Source organism: Amblyomma americanum, chromosome 1 (genome assembly GCF_052857255.1).
Source record: "Amblyomma americanum isolate KBUSLIRL-KWMA chromosome 1, ASM5285725v1, whole genome shotgun sequence".
NCBI lineage: Eukaryota > Metazoa > Arthropoda > Arachnida > Ixodida > Ixodidae > Amblyomma > Amblyomma americanum.
The window spans coordinates 308,309,730-308,331,279 of NC_135497.1; the positions used below are offsets into that span (position 1 = coordinate 308,309,730).

The 21,550-nt window shown below is 44.7% G+C and overlaps 1 long non-coding RNA gene across 1 annotated transcript in view; it reads left to right on the forward strand.

Annotated features, from left to right (window-relative positions):
* The first annotated feature begins 2,822 nt into the window (after positions 1 to 2,822).
* LOC144115340 (uncharacterized) overlaps positions 2,823 to 21,550 on the forward strand; it is a 31,384-nt gene continuing 12,656 nt past the window's right edge. Inside the window, exons 1-4 of the long non-coding RNA XR_013311364.1 lie at positions 2,823 to 3,156; positions 5,757 to 5,880; positions 12,055 to 12,211; positions 13,497 to 13,654. This is a non-coding gene — a long non-coding RNA (uncharacterized LOC144115340). The remainder of the gene's footprint in view (positions 3,157 to 5,756; positions 5,881 to 12,054; positions 12,212 to 13,496; positions 13,655 to 21,550) is intronic.

A 21,550-nucleotide genomic window follows, 5' to 3' on the forward strand; every position in this document is an offset into this window, starting at 1 on the left:
AGTAAGAGACAGTGAAGTGTTTCCTTCGCGTTATCAGATCTTTAGAAACGACAGGAACTCTAGAGGCGGCGGAGTATTTATTTTAGTTAAGGAAGTCTTGCAGTGTACTGCAATTGATGTTGAAAACAGCGATCACGAATCAGTTTGGTGCAGGCTTCCCACTCGTGATAAAGGAACGATAACGTTGGGTGTAGTTTACCGTCCACCCAGCGCGCGACCACAAGTTATCTCATCACTAGATGACACACTGGCTTCTCTTCCTGATAATCGCATTGTGTTAGGAGGTGACTTTAACTTTCCAAACTTAAACTGGGATGAGAGCATGCGCTCAGATGTAACCTGTTCAGCATTTTTTGACATGGTTTGCAAATATGGGTTTGTTCAATACGTTGTGAAAGGCACACGCGGAAATAACATCCTTGACCTGTTATTTTGCAATGACCCGAGTGTTGTTCATGATGTTTCCCCAGTAGCGCAAGGTGGCGGGCCCATGCGGGTCCGACATGGGCATTGAGGGCTGGTGGCTGCCCGCAATAAATCTACATGGGTCGCTCGTGGGCGCAGTGCTGGCAAAAAAGGTTTGGGCTCCCCATTTTATGCCTAAGTGGGCCCATCGTCAGCTACGCATGGGCTTAAAAAGAGCGGCCAGCCCACCTGTGTCCCGCCACAGATACATGCGGGCAACAGTGCGGGCTCTATCATGGCGAAGTATGGGCAGCCCCTCTTGGGGCTGCCCGTGCAGCGCCTTGAGGGAGCCATGGTGGTTTTTTGTGGGCAGAGAGATAGTATTCCCGCCTTCGGCCTACATGGGTCCTGTGTGGAAAATACAGGGGCTAAACTTTGGGCTGCACAGCGGTGAAGTGTTGTAGGCATGCAGTTTTGGCTGTCTGAACAACGCCTACGCTGGTCCCGCATCGGCTAGGCGTGGGCACATTTGTCATTTCCGCATCTTCCCCGCCTCTATCCTAAACAGGGTATGAAAGGGCTAAGTATGGGCTGTATGCATGCCGCCACAGATACATGCGGGCAAAAGTGCGGGCTCTATCATGGTTCAGTGTGGGCAGCCCCTCTTGGGGCTGCCCGTGCAGCGCCTTGAGGGAGCCACGGTGGTTTTGTGTGGGCAGAGAGATAGTATTCCCGCCTTCGCCCTACATGGGTCCTGTGTGGAAAATACAGGGGCTAAACTTTGGGCTGCACAGCGGCGAAGCGTTGTAGGCATGCAGTTTGGGCTGTCTGAGCAACGCCTACGTTGGTCCCGCATGGGCTAGGCGTGGGCACGTTTGTAATTTCCGCATCTTACCCGCCTTTATCCTAACCAGGGTATAAAAGGGCTAAGCATGGGCTGCATGCAGTTCGTGTGCATAAAATATGGGGTCACATGATGGTGAAGTGCGGGCAAATCCAATAGAGGCGGCCCCTGCAGCACCCTCAAGGATCCAAGGAGGCTAGCTGCGTGTGGGCAAACATACAATATTTCCGCCTACAGCCTACAAAGGCACTGCGTAGAAAATACGTGGCGGCGCTTGGGCATATATCAGCCATTCCCACACCTTCCCCGCCTACATATCTGGTAGAAAAGGGCTATGTGTGGACTATGCAGTGGCAAAATGTGTGTGCGTGAACCGGGGCTATACGATGGTGAATTGCGGGCAACCGCGATGGGGGCTTGCCGTGCATCACTCTGACGACACTGTGTGTGGAAACATGAGTATATTTCAGCCTGTAGCCTTTGTAAGTCCTGCGTCGATTATTCTGGAGTTTGCAGTGCAGAAAAATCACGCGTAATGTTACCGATCAGTGCCCGGCGACACCTATGGACATGTAGTTCCACTTACATTAGCCTGGATGCATATCCTACATTACATGTAAAAGGGCTGCATGGGTACCACAGCGATGGAGCCTGGCCGCATGGGTGAAGTGCGGGCATATATATATATATATATATATATATATATATATATATATATATATATATATATATATATGCATGCTCAGTATATGGGCTGCCACTCAGCACGTTGATGAAGTCAGACGAATGTGGGCAAATAGCTTGCATTCCCGCTTTCAAGCTAAATATATTCTGCATAGAATATGCAATTCAGCATGTAATTGAAGTTATATGTGCTTCAAAATGGCAAAGCATATAAGTAGACGAATTCCGGCTGCCAGCAATAGCTGAGGCGGTCCCTCTTCCGACCTATACTCTGGTACAAATGGTTCTTGTCAGTTTTGTTGGGGGTCATTTGATAATTTGAATTTTTTATGGTCGCTTGATGTTCGATTTAATGAGATTTTGCAGTAATACACATTTTGTTGCAATCTACAATAGCACCTTTGAGATTAACTTTTTTTTTGAAGTTGAGTAAAGCAGACTTGTTCTGCGGATCATATCTTTGTAGCATAAGGCGAAATGTGGTTTACGAGAAACTTGGTGCTGTGCTAAAAAATATGCAGTGAAAGCTCGTTATTCCGGTCGGCAAAAGACCAGAAAAAAGAGACAAGCTAAGAAAACAATGTGTAAAGTTGTTCTGCAAGGAGCTGAAACATTGTCGCCTGCTTTTGACATCAAAACTGCACGGCAATGATGCAAGGAGGCGCGGAGCCCCTTAGTCTTACTGCAATTTTGTAACAGTTCACAGTATATATTTACCATGACGCTAATAGCCACGCAAATAGCCATGCGCCAGCGCCTAGCGTTCTTCCCAACGCCGTTCAAATCCGGCGCGCTGCTGCCAGATCACGTGGAAGGACGCAGCACACCGTCCTCCCCTCCTCTCTCTCGGTGCATTACGGAGTGATATCCGGCTAGGCCTTACGCCGCGCCGTGCTGCTGCTGTTCGTGTGCTGTTTGTGTCTGATTTCAAAATCGTTCCTTCAAACTTCCGTTTGGATTTCCTGCTTATCGTAGCTTGCGCCGTGTCTCAGCAATGCAGCCGTTCGCGTACTTTGTGAAAAGTGACCACGCCGAGAAGCATGGAGCCGTTTCATATTGACAACACAATCGGCTTCAACCGTAGCCGCCGCGAAGCAAGAGAAGAAAGCGGTTACTGGAATGCGTCGAGTCTTCGTTTCCACGACACGTTCGACTTCAACCATAGCAGCCACGAAGCAAGAGAAGAAAGCGGTTACTGGAATGCATAGAGTCCTCGTTTCCAGGTGAGACCCATAGTGTAGCGCAAGAGTTCGTGCAATTTGCGACCGCTAAAATAAACGAGCGAGCGCAAAGGCGAGAAGAAGCGGAAGGGACGAGGCTCTGTCAGCTCTGTCCTGTTCGTTTCCCTTCGGCATTGCGCGTGAGTCACTGGTTGTTTCCGCGGCAGCAAAGTGCATTCCACATCGAATCATCAAACTGCTGGTCCGTCAGTGTTCACAGTGTATGCGTTGCGACGCGAGCGCCGAGGTGTATGCATAGATTTGTTTGCTGAATGGCAGGCACGCGTAGGAGCCCTAAATGTAAATGTGGCAATTGTATACCGCCCAGCAAGGCGCGTGACTATGTTTTGGGCTTTCGTTAAGGTGGTTTCCCGACTTCTTGTTCATTATTCGACGTGGGACGTGATCGTGCACTGCCTGCACGCGTGTTTTTGACGCCAGTATCGGCCCGTTGCGGACTGCCGATAGCGTGCGCCGCTCGGTCTGTTTAGCGTTCTGTTATTCGCTACGCGTATGTGCGTCTTTATATTGATCTGGTGTGGCGTCTTAAGGTTAGAACACACCTCTAAGAGCCGATTACACCAGCTGTCAAGCTCAGAGTGGGAGGGGTGTGACGCGTCAAGGCATGCAAGCGACTGAAGCAGTAAAGCCTGGACTCCACGTACGCGAAAACTCACGCGAAAGCGACGGCGGCAGGCGACGCCGTCGCGCGAAGCAAAATGCATGTGTCGCTTGCCGTGTCGCTCGGATCTGCACACACAGAAAATTTCGCTCGTCGCCCGGAAGTCCCCCACGCGACTGGCCAATCAGAGCCCCCCAAACCCGTTTCCGGTTTGTCCACGGTTTCTCACGGGTACATCTCACGAAACCCGCCCGTCGTCTTGGTCATCGCCACCGTCGATAAAATATTTGGTTTTGTAGCTGAGAGGCACACCCGCATGATTTAAATAATTCAAACAAAATTCTTCTTGTGTGCGGGAGGGCTAACAGCATTTGGAGCGGGCTACGCGAGCGGGCGTGTCGCGCCGCGGGTACCGGCGCTCGATCCACCGTGCCGCTGCGCTCCAACTGTGCAGAAACACTCGCGGCGCGCATTCTCACTGGTAAATTATAGTTTGCTCACTTACAATCAAACTGCGGTGGCAGTTTATGGGAGTGTTTTTACGAAGCCGGAGTGCACAGGCACCGGACGAAAGCACACCTCCCTCGTGAACCCGTGATGTGACTTCGTCTCCGCAAGCACGCTGTTGGTTATCTACACTGCCGCTACACCGCTGCCGTAGAGGAAATATTCCTTTGGCCCTGACTATGAGGCACACTCACAAAATTTTCAGAGAGAACAGGTTACGGGCGTGTTTCTAAGCTAGAGTGTGCTAAGCACGGAGTCCACTGCGCACGTCGCGGGTTCGCGTCGCCTGCCGCCTTTGCTTGCATGGAGGTTGCCCATAAGCGACGGAGCGAAAGCCATCCGTCACCGCCGCCGTCGCGTTCGCGTTCACGTGAGTTTTCACGTACGTACATGGAGCCTAGGTGTAGAGGCGAAAATTCGCGGCGACATGCCGCGCGATGGGCTGAGGGCCGCCGAAGCATTGTCGCTCATCGCGTCACCCAGGTTCTGCGTTTGCAAGAAATTTCGCCCATCGCCCGAAAGTGCCGTGCGAGACTAGCCAATGACGGTAGGCCTTGCGGATGAGTAACTTCCGATCCGTCTTGCGCGCGAAAGTCGATTTTTTTCAGCAGGCTTTCCGCGCGGAGCAACAGCCGACGCATCCCACACCATGGCAGCTATGCAAGAATTTATTGAAATGCTCATTAATGAAGTTCAAAATTAAAGGGTGTTGTGGGTATGTCCTACACGCACTTAAGTCGCAAGAGCGCAGGAATGTCGCGTGGCGCCTCATCGCAGCGTCCCTCGGGCGCACTTTTCTGCGTCACGTGACTTTGTGTACACTAAAAATAAAATTATTATCTCAATATATTTTCAATGTTTTATTGTGTTTTATCTTGTATGAAGCCTTAAGAGCGTTGTTATACGCGTTAATTGAAGCAAAATGACTGAACGCTGAAGCGGCCGCAATCGAGCAACACTGAAAACGCGCCGCTCCGACGCCGAGTCCCGTCGCTTCGTGCGGTTTGCGCCAGCGGCAGCGATGGGCGACGGCGGCGTCATCGCGCGACGTATCGCGAAGGAATATCGCCTCATGCGGTTACCGCTTGAGTGAATTGAAGCGACGCGTCACTTCGATACCACAACAGGTAGCTGCCTGCTCGATCACTTTTGTAACATTGGTAACGTTGCCTGCAGCTGTAAAGTTCTTTTAATTGCTGGCGGCCGTGAATAAAAATCATTGCTAAATGATGACGAAGAAGTAGCCCTAGAAAAATAGTGCTTTGTAGCCCTTTCAAATTAAGTGGTTTTGAATAACCTAAGTAGTACAGAGCTTATCATAGAAACTAGTGTGAGCAAGTGGCGTTATGTATTCGAAGTTTGGCTGTTTAAACATTTTCTTGTGGTTTTGTGAAATGCCAGCAATACAAATAATTATCAGGAAGTGCCAGGCATTGTGGGTGCAAAATACACAGCTGGAAATTATGATATGCAGGTGAAGTGCCTTCTCTTCTGTAGTGAAGAGGTCTGAAAAGAGCTTCATCGGAGAAGATGTCTCCACTGTCCAGATTTGGGGCTGTTCTTGTCTGTGCCCGTTCAGCGTACATTGCAGAGCACAAGTATGTGTCGAGTTTCCTCAGATCTGCCTTTTTTCACCTCTGCATTGAGATCAGTGTGTTGCAATGTCTGCTTTGGACCAGAACATTGATGGCATGTATTGGCATTCCCCTATTCAAAATAACGTGTGTGTCTCTTCTCAATAGGTCATCATCAGATAGTGCCAGTTTCATGCTCAGAAAGAAGCAGTGATTAAATACAGGGGGGTCTCGGCTGGCCTCGGAACCCTTACAAAACTAGCGAGGAATCTGAGACTCCCTGTACTAGAATGTAGGGAGTGTATGAATCCGAAGCAAGCAACCAATTTTCTTTTTTTGTTAATGGTAGTAGAACATTTGTTCTGTCATTTCTGAAATTTTGTGGTAATTTTTACAAGAATCATTAACACGTTTTATTAAAGCCGAGATGAAAAAAATGCAGTTGACAGCACAATACAAAGGGTGGAAGAAAAAGGGAAACCCGCACCCTCATACCACGATTGAGTTCAGAGCTAGCCGCTCAGCTCCAAGGCTACACAGCAACAACGAGCACACTGGCATAGCCTCAGCTCAGCCGCTTTCTCTCTCTCCCTCTTTAGTTCCCTCCCCACCTGTTCTCGAGTCACTAGAGACCCCCTTCAATGCAGCCAGGCTTTAAAAAATGCCAATATGAAGTAATGGGCTACAGGGCAGCATTCTAAGGTGATATTACAGCATGAGAACAATGCTTTTATTCTTTTTTCCTCTAGTATCCATCTTCCATGGCACTCCTCATAGACAATCATAGTAGAAGGATAACCATGTCAAGCTTCTGCAGAAATGCCGGTGTCACATGGCACTCCTCAGAGACTAGTCCAGCAAATACGTCTTATTTCACTTGATGAAAAGAATATGAATGGTGTTATATAGCGCAGCTATGAATGCACCTCAAAGGTGAAACATTACTTGGACTTGACAGCTTCTCTTCTGTGGCCTCTCACTGTATAACGAAAGTAGAAACAGCGCTAATTTTTACACAAACCACACAGAAAGAACAGGCAGGACAGCGCCCGTCCTGTCTGTTCTTTCTGTGTTGTTTGTGTAAAAATTAGCGCAGTTTTTATCGCATAGTGCATCCCTTCTTTTTTGTTTGTGCAGTACTTCTGTTCAGTGTTTTTTTGTGGCAGGCCTCATGAAAGCTGGCAGCTTTCCTTTCATTTTTGCCTTCTCCTCTGACGGTGTTCATATTACTAGACAAAATATAGTTTACTGAAAGGCTGAATTCTAAATTGTACAGCATCATTAAGGTGCCCTCTTCCTTTTTAGCACATGCCATTAATGGTGATGCCTACTGTTGCCAAGTATCTTACATTGACACAAATTTGTTTCACAAGTGCAGGGCATGCTTTGCTCTCATGTAGAGTTTGTGCATTTACAGTGTATAGTTTGTACATGGTCTCTTAGTTGGTGACTGACACAGTGGCCTCATTGGCTGACTTTTATATTATGAAGGTTAGAATTTGTTTTTCTCACTGCTGATGAGCTTTACAGGAGCTTATGATGCCTTCAACAGTAATGTCTTTTTTATTGCTTTAGGATACTGAGGCTCAAATGAGCTGGCATCTGAGGCCAAAATACCAGTATAACTTCGTGCCATTTGTCAGCTTCCTTTATGATGTGCATAACTGTTCAAGTAGGAAATAATTTCAGGTCTTAGTGGTTCTTCATTTGCTTTTGCTTTTCAGCCTTAATGCCAGATGGCAGATTTTGGAGGATAGTTTGTCACATCCTTCATCATTGAAGTAGGTAGCACAATGTACCAGCCGTGACAATTGGTCATTATAACTAAGCACCCCACCCTCCCTTTATGAGGACACCAAAGCTGAGATCTGATGGCAACTTTGATGAGTATTGACACCTGAAGTGGTCTTGTTACAAGCATAGTGTTACGGACGACTTTAAAATTTCCTTATGCTATTGGGTTCAAATCATATTTTTGCTTGCTGTCAAACTCGCTCAATGGCACTTTCATTGTGAAAATTAGTATAACATTTGGAAAAGGCAGCCTGGTCCTTCATTGAATGTGAGTGGTGCACACTGGAATCCAGCTCCTGCAGCCAATCATGGGGGTCATATTGGAGGTTGTGTTAAAAAGTAATGAAGCATAGATATGAAAATGGTGATACACAGTTATTACCATTTTGTGGCCCTTGACCAATTTCTGTCACCTTTTGTGTGAAGAAAAGGCATACTGACTGTGCTCATGACAATTTGATGATTGTGCAAAATTTCAAAATGACCATTTTACTACTTCTTTATGAACATGTACTCTCTAGTGTCACATAAGGTGTAATGACAGAACTTGTCTCTAATTTTTCTTTGCACTTCACTTTTGTTTCTATTTTTATTTTGTATTTCTTAGCATGAACACCACAGGCCATGCACTCCTGTATTACTTTGTATAAGGAAACAGTGGCAAGTCAAGCATCTCTGCGTGTGGGCCCCTCGTTGAACACTATTCTAAGGCACAAAGTTGTTTGCCTTGGACTATATAAATAGCTCATGCGCTTCTAGCTGAAAAAATGTTTCGTTCAATTTTGACTCCAAGAACTTTGCTAACTAGGCAGCATGTTGAGGACACGTTAGGTTTACTGCAGGTCAACCGGCAGTAGTGCCTTGTTTGGCAAAGGCATGGGCAAGAACTGCAATTAGAAAATTGCTCTTACCAGTCACTGCGAAGCCGCCGCGGTGGATGAGTGGTTATGGCACTCGGCTGCTGGCCCGAAAGACGCGAATTCAATCCCGGCCGCGGCGGTCAAATTTCGATGAAGGCGAAATTCTTGAGGCCCGTGTACTGTGCGGAGTCAGAGCACTCTAAAAAACCTCAGGTGGTCGAAACTTCTGGAGCCCTTCATTACGGTGCCTCTCATTGCCTGAGTCACTTTGGGACGTTAAACCCATATAAACCAAACCATAAACCAAACCAGTCACTGCGTGTTGATTTAAACACTGGCAGTGCTCCTACTATTTTATTTTCAGTATTTGCTACCACACATACTAATCTGCGATTTTCAAGGATGATGTCAATTTTTTTAAATAATTGTGCAGTTAAAGTTGCATGTTCTAAAATTCGAAGCAAGCAGTTGCCTTTTGTACTTCACTCTGCTAACAAAACTCGCCACTATTTCATGACACCATCAACGTCAAGGTGCAAGTCTTGTGTTGGTAATAAACGAAATGATTTCTTACTTTCTTGCTTCAGCAGGCGTTAAAGCATACTGCTGTTGTTGCTGTGAAGCGTACAAATACAATTATTATCATATTCCTGGCTGCAAATATGGCTAAGAATTCTTATATGCGTGTTCTTTTTCCTTTAGGTGTTTCTAAATTCAAGGTAGAGAAGGCAATGTATGACACCGTGAAGGGAATCCCAAAGGATACAGTATTTCACAAGAGAACTGCCATTCCCATCTCGTCAACAGAAGCAGTTGTACTATGCAGTTCCAGTGGAAAGGGCTCAGGAGGTGACAGCGGAAGGCAAGGAAAAGGTTCTCCACAAGGCTAAGCATAGAGGGCTGGGATAGTCGGTTCTGGGAAGAATTATGAGACATCATTCCAGCGTACAAAAAATATGTCTGGTGTCCGTGATGTCTATCCTATTCGTTCGTGTATTTTTCTGCGCTGGAGTGTGAAAAATAGATGCACTGAGAGATAATTGCTAGCTGTAGCTGGATTTATCTCAGGGGCATATACTCACTCCATCAGTGTATGTGAGAATTACGACTCTGGTTTGTTAGGGGTTTATAATATGAAAGCGCCAAACAAAGGATAATGCCAAACATACAAGACGTGATCAAATAATTGTAGATGTTGTCTTCATGTGAAAGTTTATTTACAGGAGGTTAATTGATGGGTTCAGTTAGCTCGCGTGGGGATAAAAGCAGCTTAAACGCCTAGGCTCTATGTGCAGTGCGGCAGTGCATGATCAGTGAAATTACTCATAATGAACAACTTTATTGAATATGTACTTCTCATGCCAGGGAAACAGAAGACGGACGGTACTTAGCAGTCATTTGCTCTGAAGCTTGGATTTTAGGCACTGGGGCCAAGTGATGCTGATTCAGTATAGGCATTTGTGGGTGCCGCCACATTTGCCATCGTCCATGAATCCTCTGGTTGCCTCTACTTAACAACGAAAATTTATATGTTATAATTTGTAGCCATCACTGAAAGCATTTTGCATGAAAATAAGCTTGAATTGAATGCTAGCTGGCCTATTGTTTAAATGTCAAGATGCCATGATGGAAGTGACGGTTAGAGTCCATCATGTAGCCCATAATGAGCCCCTGTTTGCTTTTACCTTCTCTGCTCTCTTGTCTAGCTGTTATGCATACAGTTTTACAAATCACGTTATAACTTCGGCTACTTCAGTTTACATGTAAAAAGATTTTGGCTACTTTTTATTCAAGCATAGGTGTGCTTGAGCACTCTTTCGCTAGCTTTGCTGCATGCTTTGTAAAAATAGTTTGTAGCATTGAATATGACAAAGCATATCTTAGCCACTTTTTTTCAAACTTAGCAGAGACGGCCCAGTTGGGCCTGTAGATATGGCTCGAAGCGGTTGCAATACTTTGTTGCATACATGTTGGGAGGAATCATGCGACTTGTGAGTTATGTATATGTGTGGCAGCAAACATTGCTACTTTGGAAAAGGCGCCAGTCTGCCATACAATATCAGCGAAGCTTAACGAACTCCCACTTGATCTAAACTAATTTGGAGCCCTGCACTGCAGTGTCCTGAAGCCATTATTGTTTTCTGCCTTGCTGTGAGAAGCGGCTCTTGCAAGTGATCTGCCTGCTTAGAATCAGTCAACTTGTTAAGATTATTCACTTAACTCATAATCAACTCGGACATTTTTTTATAACTGGAACCCTAACGCCTAGATGCACCAAAAGAAGTGCATCTCACTGGAAGGTGTGCTAGGCACTATAGTGGACAATGCACAGTACGCAGATTCTAGTGTGGGTTTGTATGTGCGCAAGTGTCTGCAGCTACTCTGCAGTCAACTGCACCAGAGGCTCAGGATGTGTATAGCAAGCTATACCTAAACAAAACTCATGTGCGCTCAGGCAGCTTTGGTTTTAATATTCAGCAGGAAAAATAATCTGGCAGCTTTATTTTGCACATCTGTTGGGGTTTTACCAGAGCCAGAGTTCATCGCATCTTGTTTAAGGTTTCCTTTCGAATCATTAGCATACCACCCTTGTCATTTTGTATGTGGCATTCAGCTGAAAGTAAATTTCAGCAGTCGGCTTTTTATGCTTTGCTGCCACTTTTTTGGAAGAAATGAAGAGGAATGGCCTTCTAAATAGATGCAACCAGCCATGCAGCAGTGCTTTACAGTTCTGCGCCCTGTGCGCATAAAAAGTCTCAGTACGTGGATTTTGTCACCCTGAAATATACTCGCATCTGATATTTTTTTTAGTCGAACTACATCTTATCTCATTTTTGTACCCATCTTTATGGGCATCTTGTAATCATTTCTGTAATTCCTTAATTTCTCTTATTTTTGTTTTCTGCAGCAGTAGAATTTACATATCAATTTATTTCTCTAGGCTACCAAGTATTAGTATCTCTGAGCCTCGTAATGAATCAAATTACCGGAGATGCTACATTGCTGTTGATTGTCTCAGAAAGCCTGACTGTGTTAGAAGGACTGTCATGCTCAATATCAGCTGCAATGCCAAAATATGATAGGAATTCAGATTATGATGCAGGCGTACCCAACTGTGTTGTAAATATATGCAGTTAGCTATGAATACAAAAGAAAATCACAACGCAATATTTCACATTTTCATTCACACAGCATGATGATGAACAGGGGCAAGGGAGGAGGCACCTCAGTGTTTTTCGGTGTCTTCCCCCTTGTCCGTGGTCATCGTTGTACTTTGTGAACGAAAGTGTGAAATACTTGCTCATCCAGACACTGATTTCAAGCAAATTAATGCAAGTGGGGTGCTTTATGTGAGTAGCATTGATTTACTATAAAGCAGAAGACAGTTGATTTACTGCAGAGGCTTTGCAAGTCGTATTGAATGTGTACTGTGTGTTTACACCACTGAGCTAAATTTAATAGCAGTATTTGCTGGTTGTCTTTGTACTGTGATTATTATAGTGTATTTCACACAAGTTCATGATTTTGTTCTGTTATTCTTCAGGCATTGTGGCTACACAGCTGGAGTCAAGCTGCTATCAGGGAAATTCAACCTATTCGACTTTGTCAGAAAAGATGCACGCTATGATGCTAGGGGCCTCCATCTTGGCTGTTCTGCCAATTTTGTCTACCAATGAAGCTAAGGATGCTTTTGTGCAAATGTGAGCATTTTTTCTTTCTTTACAATACGTGCTTGCTCTTAGTCTTCGGCAATAACAGAAATGATGTGGTTATGTGCATGCTCCAGTGTACAATCATGTGAAAAATTATGATGCTGCGAATGTGTGCCACACTATGCCTAACTGCGTGCAGGTGCCTTCTGATGAAATGCTCGTGCCATCAAGGCCGGCGCAACGAGATTGATGGATGTTAGTGCACCTGACTCGACATCAGGAGTGCTTGACGTTTTACATCATTTGGCATGCATTCGCTGGGATCTCTTAATTTTTCTCACGATAGTACGTCCAAACTCACAGCATCTCAATCAAGACATTCTACGGTATACCAACCACACCAAATCGAATGGTACACCGACCACACCAGGAAACACTAAACCAAAGCACACCAGAGCCGGTATCAGACAACCGGGTCACAGCACAGAAAACCAGACCAGAACACACTAAAGCACACCACACTACGCCACATCAGGACCCATGTCTGAAAATCCTGGTCTGGTCGGAACACCAGACACGGTCACACCAGAACCCGTGTCTAAAATAGCCAGTTTGGTGTAAACACCAGAAACGGGCTGGTGTTTTTTTTTCGACTGGGTATATGGCATTTCTTTAAATTGTGCCTATGAACTACTCGCAACGTATTGATTCCTTTTAATATAATTTTGATGCATAGTGTTTTGTTCAGCTGTAGTTTAATTTGAGCCCTCTACATATGGTGAGTCCACTTCAGATTAAGTTGGGACTTCGAAATTGCCTCATGTTGCATTTGGATTTGTAGACCTGAAAGCTTCATTTTGTACAAGTGTATTTGAAAGAGGAGTTTCAGTATATAATATCTAGCCTACTACAAGAAATTAGCACAAGCATTAGCATTGCTGTTCATAGTGGCAGCTAGCGATTATGTTCTTAAATCACTCATTTAGCTCCAGACTACAATTTTGCCATGGTTCAAGGTGGCCTTAAAGTAATGGCTTCACTTTTTCTCCCTTACTTTTTAAGAAGCGCATGGCATTGAGTCGTGCATAAAAGGAAGTTAACATGATGATGCGAAAATGGGCGTTTAGAAGACAACAGAGAATTATGTTATCATTAAGCTGAGTCACACCACTGTGATCATAGGTCTCTGAGTCCTCTGTATTATCCTGTTCAACATCCTTCTGATTTTTTGTTGACTTGCACATGGTTCCTCGAAGAGGGAGTTTTATGAATGGTTCAGTGTATGGTTTTCATGGCATAGTTCACTTCGTATAATCCGTATAGTCTATTTCAGATCAAAAAGCTAGCACTCATTGAGAGTGAGCCAGCTGATGAGGCTACAAAACTTATTATGAAGACTAGTGAAGACTCCTGTGGCCCTTATGTAAACATTGAAGGGGCGGGGCAAAAAAGAAGCATTTAAGAACCTTCGGCTGTACAGCGCAAATTCTGGTGAGTACATGTGAATCTTCTGAAGGTTATAGACACTTTGTGAACACATCATCTAATTGCAGGAAAAAGCTGCTTTCAATTTACTTGGTGTGGTTTTCAGCACTTCCGTTATCAATTACTGAGTAGCCATCCAAATTTAAAAGACTACAGGTACCAAATGTTTGCTTGTGCGTTTTCTTCTTTCAAACTGCGTTAGACATTGTATACATCTACGACCACTAAATAATTTATTATTTAATTCATGGTGGTGGTTCAAAAGTGAAAACACACACGGACCAAGAGACAAGACTCACACAAACCAGCACTGATCTTATAACTGATTTTTTTATTAGGAAGAAGCACGTCATATATATACACACTGAAAAACGGCGCACATGTGCATGTCAACAAGACTCCTAGTGCTAGTAAAAGATAAAAACTGCTTTAAAAGCACGTGAATATCTGCAGAACCACTACCCACTAAGTAGCATATTGATTTCTTGAAGCGAGAACGTAACAGATGGCATACTCACGCACCCTCTACTTTTTCTGATAATATGAAACGCCTCAGCTACTTCTCTAGAGCGCTGGTTAGAATGAGCGAACAAGACACCAGTATCGTAAAAAATGGTGTACATTTGCACGTGAAACAATGCTTAGCTAGGTTAGTTTCCTAAAAAATTAGCGTGCTCCATGAGCCGCACGTTAACGCAGCGGCCAATTTGACCTATGTAGGTAAGGCCACAGGACTGAGGGCTTTGATACGCTACGCCAGTCTTACAGGGAACATGTCTATTTTCATGATTTATGTTGAAAGCATTTCTTTTGCGCCCTTCACGCTTTCTTTGAACTGCCGCCCCCTCTCTCTAGCTTGTTAGGTGCAGGGAACAGAACCTTTACCCCATGCTTGCTTCCCACTCTATTTAATCCGGTGCGACAGCATGTGGACATATGGCATAACCCACTACCTTTCTTCTCCCATCTTCCGAACCCTTTTCCATCCCCGAGGTACTTGAAAACGGTTTCAGCTCACGGAGTACTTTGTCTGCACTCGAAACGAGAACTTAGTCCCAGAAACCAGCTTCCCTACATCTGTCTATTTGGGCTAAGAGACTGGGCATCATTTTTTGATAAGATTTCTTTATTGCCATGCCTAAGCATCCCGTAACAATGCCACTTTTTGCAAGCTTTTAATGAAAGGACCTGTAATTCAAAAGGGACTTTTCACTTCTAGGGGAATACTGACAACAGACATGGTTGGGTTCGAAAGAGAATTTTAAATCAAGAAATTGCAAGACTCTTTCTTGAGGGACTTCATGTGTGAATCTCAGCCCCGACCAATTATGTGCAAAACTATGAACATTTGACACAAATTCGGGATTCACGGACCTAGCCAGCACCAGGTAATCAGCCACATAACAGAAAATGCATATGCAATAACCGGCTAGATCAGTCTCAACTTACATATCAACCCGGCTTAGATAAATGTTACCGAGAATGGGAGCTACCTTGGCACCTATGCACACACCCGATTTTTGCATATAAGGTCGACCATTCCACTCAACAAGCGTGTTACTCAGGTAGTAAGATAACAGTTTCAGAAAGGGACCTGTTGTGATTCAACACTCATTTTGGAGCATGCATTCATTGTTGTCCTCTGTGATACATTGCTGAACATACTGGATTAGTTCAAAGTGTGGAACAGAATAAAACAAATCAACCACATCTATGCCTAAACCATCACATAGTGCCAGGCTCTCATTTCGGTGGAAATCAGCTACTGCCTCAGAATTAGGTACGAGAAACGGATCCTTTACGCGAAGTGACGACAAATGCTTGCAAAGATAGGTAGACACAACCAACTGCCAAGAATTGGTCTCAGAGGCGATTGCGTAGAAAGGAACGTTAGGCTTGTGCGTCTTAACACTACAGAAAATTTCTAGCACCGATGTTCAGAGGAGGCGATGAATTTACTTCGGAAGTTTTAAGTATGAAGGTATAGCAAAGAAAGTGAAGAAAGCTGAACAATCGGTGCTAGAAATTTTCTTTAGTGCTAAGATGCACAAGCCTAAAGTTCCTTTCCGGGCAAGCGTATCTGAGCACAATTCTTGGCTGTTGTTTGTGTCTGCCTATCTTCGCAAACATTTGTTGTCACTTCGCGTAAAGGATCCGTTTCTCGTATCTAATTCTGAGGCAGTAGCGGATTTCCTCCGAAATGAGAGCCGGGCGCTATGTGATGAGAGCGATGAATGCGTGTTCCAAAGTGAGTGCTTACCAAAAATATAAAAAGAATCCTTCAAACAAACTTGAGCGCCGTCTTCAAGAGCTACATACAAAATATATCGAAGCTATCAGTACAGCAAAAGATATGTACGTTTTCGGACTAGCTGAATCTATTTAAACAAATACAAAAGCTTTTTGGAGCTATCTAAGAAAGACGCGCAAGGAAAAGACTGGTATTCCGAGTATTCTTCACAATGGAATCCAGATATCTGAAAGCAGCGCCAAAGCGAACTGTTTTAATAATTATTTCCAATCAGTATTTATAAAAAAGAAAAAGATGAATACTTTTCTAAGTACTACTTCCAGTGTGCCAAACATAATGTCTCCAATCACGATTACACTGGAAGGTATAAGTGTTTCAATTGTATGAATGAAGCCAAAGCCACTGGTCCAGACAGAATCTCTCCGAAGATACTCAGAACCTGTTCTTTCATTATATCTCAATACTTACAAATCATATTCTGCAAAACCCACGAAGGTGGCATACTCCCTAATGATTGGAAAAAGCCTAGGTAGTACCAGTGTTTAAAAGCGGTTCTAAATCCTCCCTAACTAACTATAGGCCAATTTCACTTTGTTCCATATGTTGTAAAGTTTTTGAGCACATTCTTTATGGAAATATTATTACACTTAGAAGGAAGCAATTTTTTCTTTCCAAATCAGCATGGTTTCCGCAAAGGAGTGAGCTGCACCACTCAGTTAATTGAACTATTTTATGAGCTTGCAGATACTGCCGCAAAAACAATGCGTACCAATGCAGTCTTTCTTGATTATCGCAAAGCATTTGATTCCGTATCACATGATCTGTTAATACACAAAATGAGAACTCTTAACTTAGATACAAAAATCATCAAGGTTATTGAAGACTACCTGATCGACAGAACGCAAAGCGTAGTTATTGGTGGCAAGAATTCGAGTTTTGCTCAAATCACCTCGGGAGTGCCGCAGGGCTCTGTGCTAGGACCGCTACTCTTTTTAATTTACATCGATGATATCGCTTCAAACATTTCCTCACAAATGAGACTATTTGCAGACGACTGCATTGTGTACAGAGCCATTTGCAATCAACCTAATATAGATGCAATCCAGCATGACCTAAACAGTATAGTTTTCTGGTGCCAAAACTGGGAACTTAGCCTGAATACAGACAAATGTTACCAGGTAACATTTACTAAATCAAAAATCACTAGTGAACCCACCTACAAACTGGGTGATTCGATGCTAAGAAAGGTGAATGAAGTTAAGTATTTAGGGGTTCTTTTGACGGCAGTCTGTCCTTTTCTAATCATATTACCACGACTGTCCAAAAAGCTGGGAAAATGCTTAGCCTACTTACACAAACCCTTAGGACTGCCCCTCAGATTCTAAAAATTGCAGCATATAAGTCGCTGGTAAGGCTGCAATTAGAATATGCGTCCGCATTATGGGATCCCCATCAGCGGTACCTGATTGATAAAATAGAAGCCATACAAAACCGCGCTGCCAGATTCATACCAAGGCAGTACTCCGGACACTTAAGCGTTACAGAAATAAAGAAACAAGTCGGACTAGAACCGCTACACATAAGACGTCAAAAGCACTGCCTGAAACTACTACATGCAATATACACTGACTCTACAGGCATTGACAAGCTTACATACCTCAAACCCCCCCATTATGTTTCAAACACAAGAGACCACAGTTTCAAAATACGCGAAATTACCTGCAAAACAAACTACATGAAGTATTCCTTTTCTCCCCGTAGTATTTCTGAATGGAATAAGTTGCCGGTTGACGTCGTGGGTGCTCCCCGAGATGTATTTTTAAATCTAATCAGTGATTTGTAATTGCACTGTTCTTTTAAGCCATTGACTATGTTTTGTCCTAAAGTGCATGCATGCATGGTTTTTTGTCTTTTTTTCTGTTCTACTGATCTTGATGCATTGCTCTTTGTCATCCCTCCCTATTAGGATTATTATATTCATGTACTCGTCACTTTATGCTGTACCCACTCCCCTGCTAAAATGCTTCGGCGCTGCAGGGTGTACTTTAAATAAATAGAGTTTGAAGAGCATCGTACACCACGGCTGCCGCCGCTTCCCCTTCCGAGCATGCGGCGTCCGCCCATCCGGCATCCATCTCAGGGACTTAAGATTTGTGGAGCGCCTTTTCCTGGGCCCGGCGGCGCGGCTCGTGATGTTGTGGTTGTGCTTTTCTAGAAACTGGTTTGACGAGGAGGTAGGAGTGGATAGGGCGTGGGATGGAAAGGAGCGTGGGGTTGTTAGTCGCAAATGTGAATGCCTAGAGTATTGAGGATGTGGCGTCTGGTGGTTGTCTGTTTAATCGCGTATACTGGTTCTCTCTGTGAGCCTCCAAAAGCTCTCCGCCAGTATTTTGGATACCCAGCAGGATTAGTTCCTCGGTAAAACTACTGAGATGTAGGTGGTGGGCTGTCCTGAACGCAGTCCGAAGCATCACGTCCAACGTGGAGACCTCCTCAACTCTAGGTATGAGGTAGAGGAAAGTGTATAGGAATCTACTCGGGATAAAGAGGTGAAAAAGACGTTGTAGGTCGTGCTCCTTCATGCCCTAATGGTGGCCCTAAATTATTCGCATGATGCGAGATATGACCCGTTACCTTCTTGAGTTTGTTTATGGTGAGACTGTTCCTACTGTTTTGGATATGATAGCCCAGGACCCGGAGAGTGTCCACTTCCGGGATGGGGCTATTGTCCAGAGCAATGGCTATGGGAGCGAGGAGAAAGTCGACACAGAATCAGTAGAATTTCTATGGTCGTTCGCTTCTTCGGGGAAGGTTTACGAACCCCTCCTCTAGTGTCGTTCGGCTTGGAAGATTGCCAGGAGGCGAGCTTGTAGATGATAACAGCATTGCATATATTTACAGCATACATATACAGAAAGCCAAACTGGAAAAAGCAGAACTGAATTTACAAAAGAACAAACTTCGCGCTACTTACTCATCGACCGGGCAGGTTAGAGCCTAAGTAGCATCACATTACATGCTAAGCATGGAGCCCCAGCGAAGATTGGACTGGACTGCATCCGTTTACATGCGCTTTTAAGCACTTCATTAACAAAGGACTAAGGGCGGTCTTTTTCAGTGGCCCGCCCTAAGCAATAATTCTTCAATCAAAAATAACATGAGAGATGGGGACAACCCATTGGCTTGGGCATAGCCTCGAACCCAGGGTCTTGTTAACAACACAAACTAAATAAAAAAACAAATACGCCACCACTCTCTCTCAAGTGAGAGTATCTACACGCTCTCCCTTCGGAGCTAATCCTTGCCTCAGGCATACCGCCACCCATCATCAGTCCGTGTCGTCCGTCAGCACGAGAGGAGGGGGCGAAAGGGCCCACGACGCTGCCGCGCTATCGACTGCGGGACACAGCTAATATGCATGAAGGTGTTTGTCTGCCGCTCCGGGAAACCAGATTAAGGATCGCCGCTGTCCTCCCACATTCATGGCGATTACTGCCTGTCCGCCATGACAGGTGTCCGTCACGGCCCTCCTAGGGATGCGCTTTTGGTTCACGAGGCACGGCGGGACGCTGCGGGTGCCTTCCCGGCGATAGCCCACGTCGTTAGGGAGGGGGGGGGGGGTCCGTGCGTCAAGCGGCTATTTTCGTTCCCCGTATGTACTCGGGGGCTCTCGCTTATACTGGGGAGCGGTTTCCGCGTGTGCTGGCATCCTGCTTCCTGCAAATGTATGCAGCTGGAAAAGAGGGGCGGCCTTACAGAATCTTTGTCTGCCGATGTTAACTTTGTCATCCCAGAAGCTTGTTTTTATCTTTGCTGTTTTCAATAACAGAAACCTATCTGGCCCTCCTCGTGACTTACTTGACCAGGTAGAATTAAGCGATCACTTCATACGGCTTCACGCCACCTTTACTTTACCCATATACCAAAATTTCGATTGGCGTACACGTCAAGAAAAGGCAACCAGACAGGAGGTTGAACTTGCGCAGCAAATTCCTGCCGCTCTACAATGGACTGTTATTACCTTGTTGAAGAGCGACAGCGTTCAGCGCGGCGCTTCACCGTGTTTATCCATAATGCGGCTTTTCCACGCTCTAAACAGTCCTATGCGCGCAAAAAAAATCACACAGAATCCTGGCGGGAGCATTCTATTGCAGGCAGAAATTTTATAGTGTGAGGTATGATGCCAATGTCCTTTTTTTAAGAGTCTCCTGAAGTGTATCCCAAGGCAACACAACACTAATACCTATATAAATCATTGTTCAATAGGGTGTGGATATGCAAATATGAAAGAAAGGCCCTCTTGGAGTGAAGCCACTCTTAATGGGCAAGGTCCACATATGGAGTCTAGAAACACCTTTTGAGGCTGATTGAATCTGCATCCGCTCAATTCGCTTTCACACACAGGTGCCAGAGAAAAAACATAGGGCTGCAGGTACCTGGTTGGAGGATGTAATGACCACTCAAAGAATTTTTCACCTGCCTTTTGGATAGACCGTACAGGTGTACTAAACAAAAAAGACGAGGGAGCAAACCGAACGTACCAGCCCAAAACTCTCGGTTATGACCAGAAAAGAGAGATGCGCACTTAGACTCCTATTAAGCACTCCTTCCAGGAAGGTGTGGTGTGGCTTGTGGTTCTGAAAGATAAAAAGCCTCAAACAAGCTAATGGAAAACAAGTGCACGATAGATAATGTGGGTGTTCAATTTTCAATTCCATCTTGTTTTTTATGAAAGTGCATTTAGTATTCAATTTCAAGGTGGGGTCAAAGACCCCACCTTGAGCAAACGAAAATATCTTATCCCATGGCGCGCTTTGGGCGCAGATGCCCTTGCGCCAAAAAAATCACTGGCATCATCATCAGCAGTATACGATTTCGTGTATGATTTTTCATGTCATTTCTGATGCGTCGGGTTCGAATTTCATGTATGTTCTTCCATGTGATTTTTATGTTACACTTTTTTCGTTGTATTGTTCAGTTTTCTACAAGGAAGGAAGCATATGTTGTATTTTCGGTCTTGGTGCCGGTTTCAGTTGATTGGTTAGTCTTGTGTTTTTTTATACATGTGTACTTCTTATTTTTTGTTTTATGTATTATAGGACAAACGGTTATAAATATCAGTGTCGTCCTCGAATAAAGGTTGGTCATAGTTACCATTCGACAAGTGAGCCTCGTCTCAATTCATTGGAGTCCGGGCACCGGGCCCCAAGTCTACATGGCGGTTTTTCCCTACTTCCCGCTCGATTTGCGCAGTGTCCCAGGAAACGTCGCAATTAATTCGGAGGCTCCGGAGAGTGCGATTATTTCAATGCAGGAAGGTATTTTAAGTCTGCAATCGCTGAATCCCCGCGTCAGTCATGTCCGCGGTCTTCTGTCCGGGCACTCTCGAAGATGGTGAAGATAGAATATTATTAATGTGGGGCTTCCAAAAAGAAGAACACGGAGACGAATAAGAGAGAAAAAGCACTAAAGCAAGCAGGGGCTTCAGTGGTAACTCCTGTAAGAAGCAGGAGAAAAGCAGACGAAAGGCGGGACGGTTTCTGCTCCTCGCTTACCTTTGTGATTAGGACGCAATTCTAGCTGTCCAGCTGGGCTTGAAGGCCAAGAGGAAGAAGTAGTTGGCAGCGAAGAAAAATTCATTGAAAGTGAGA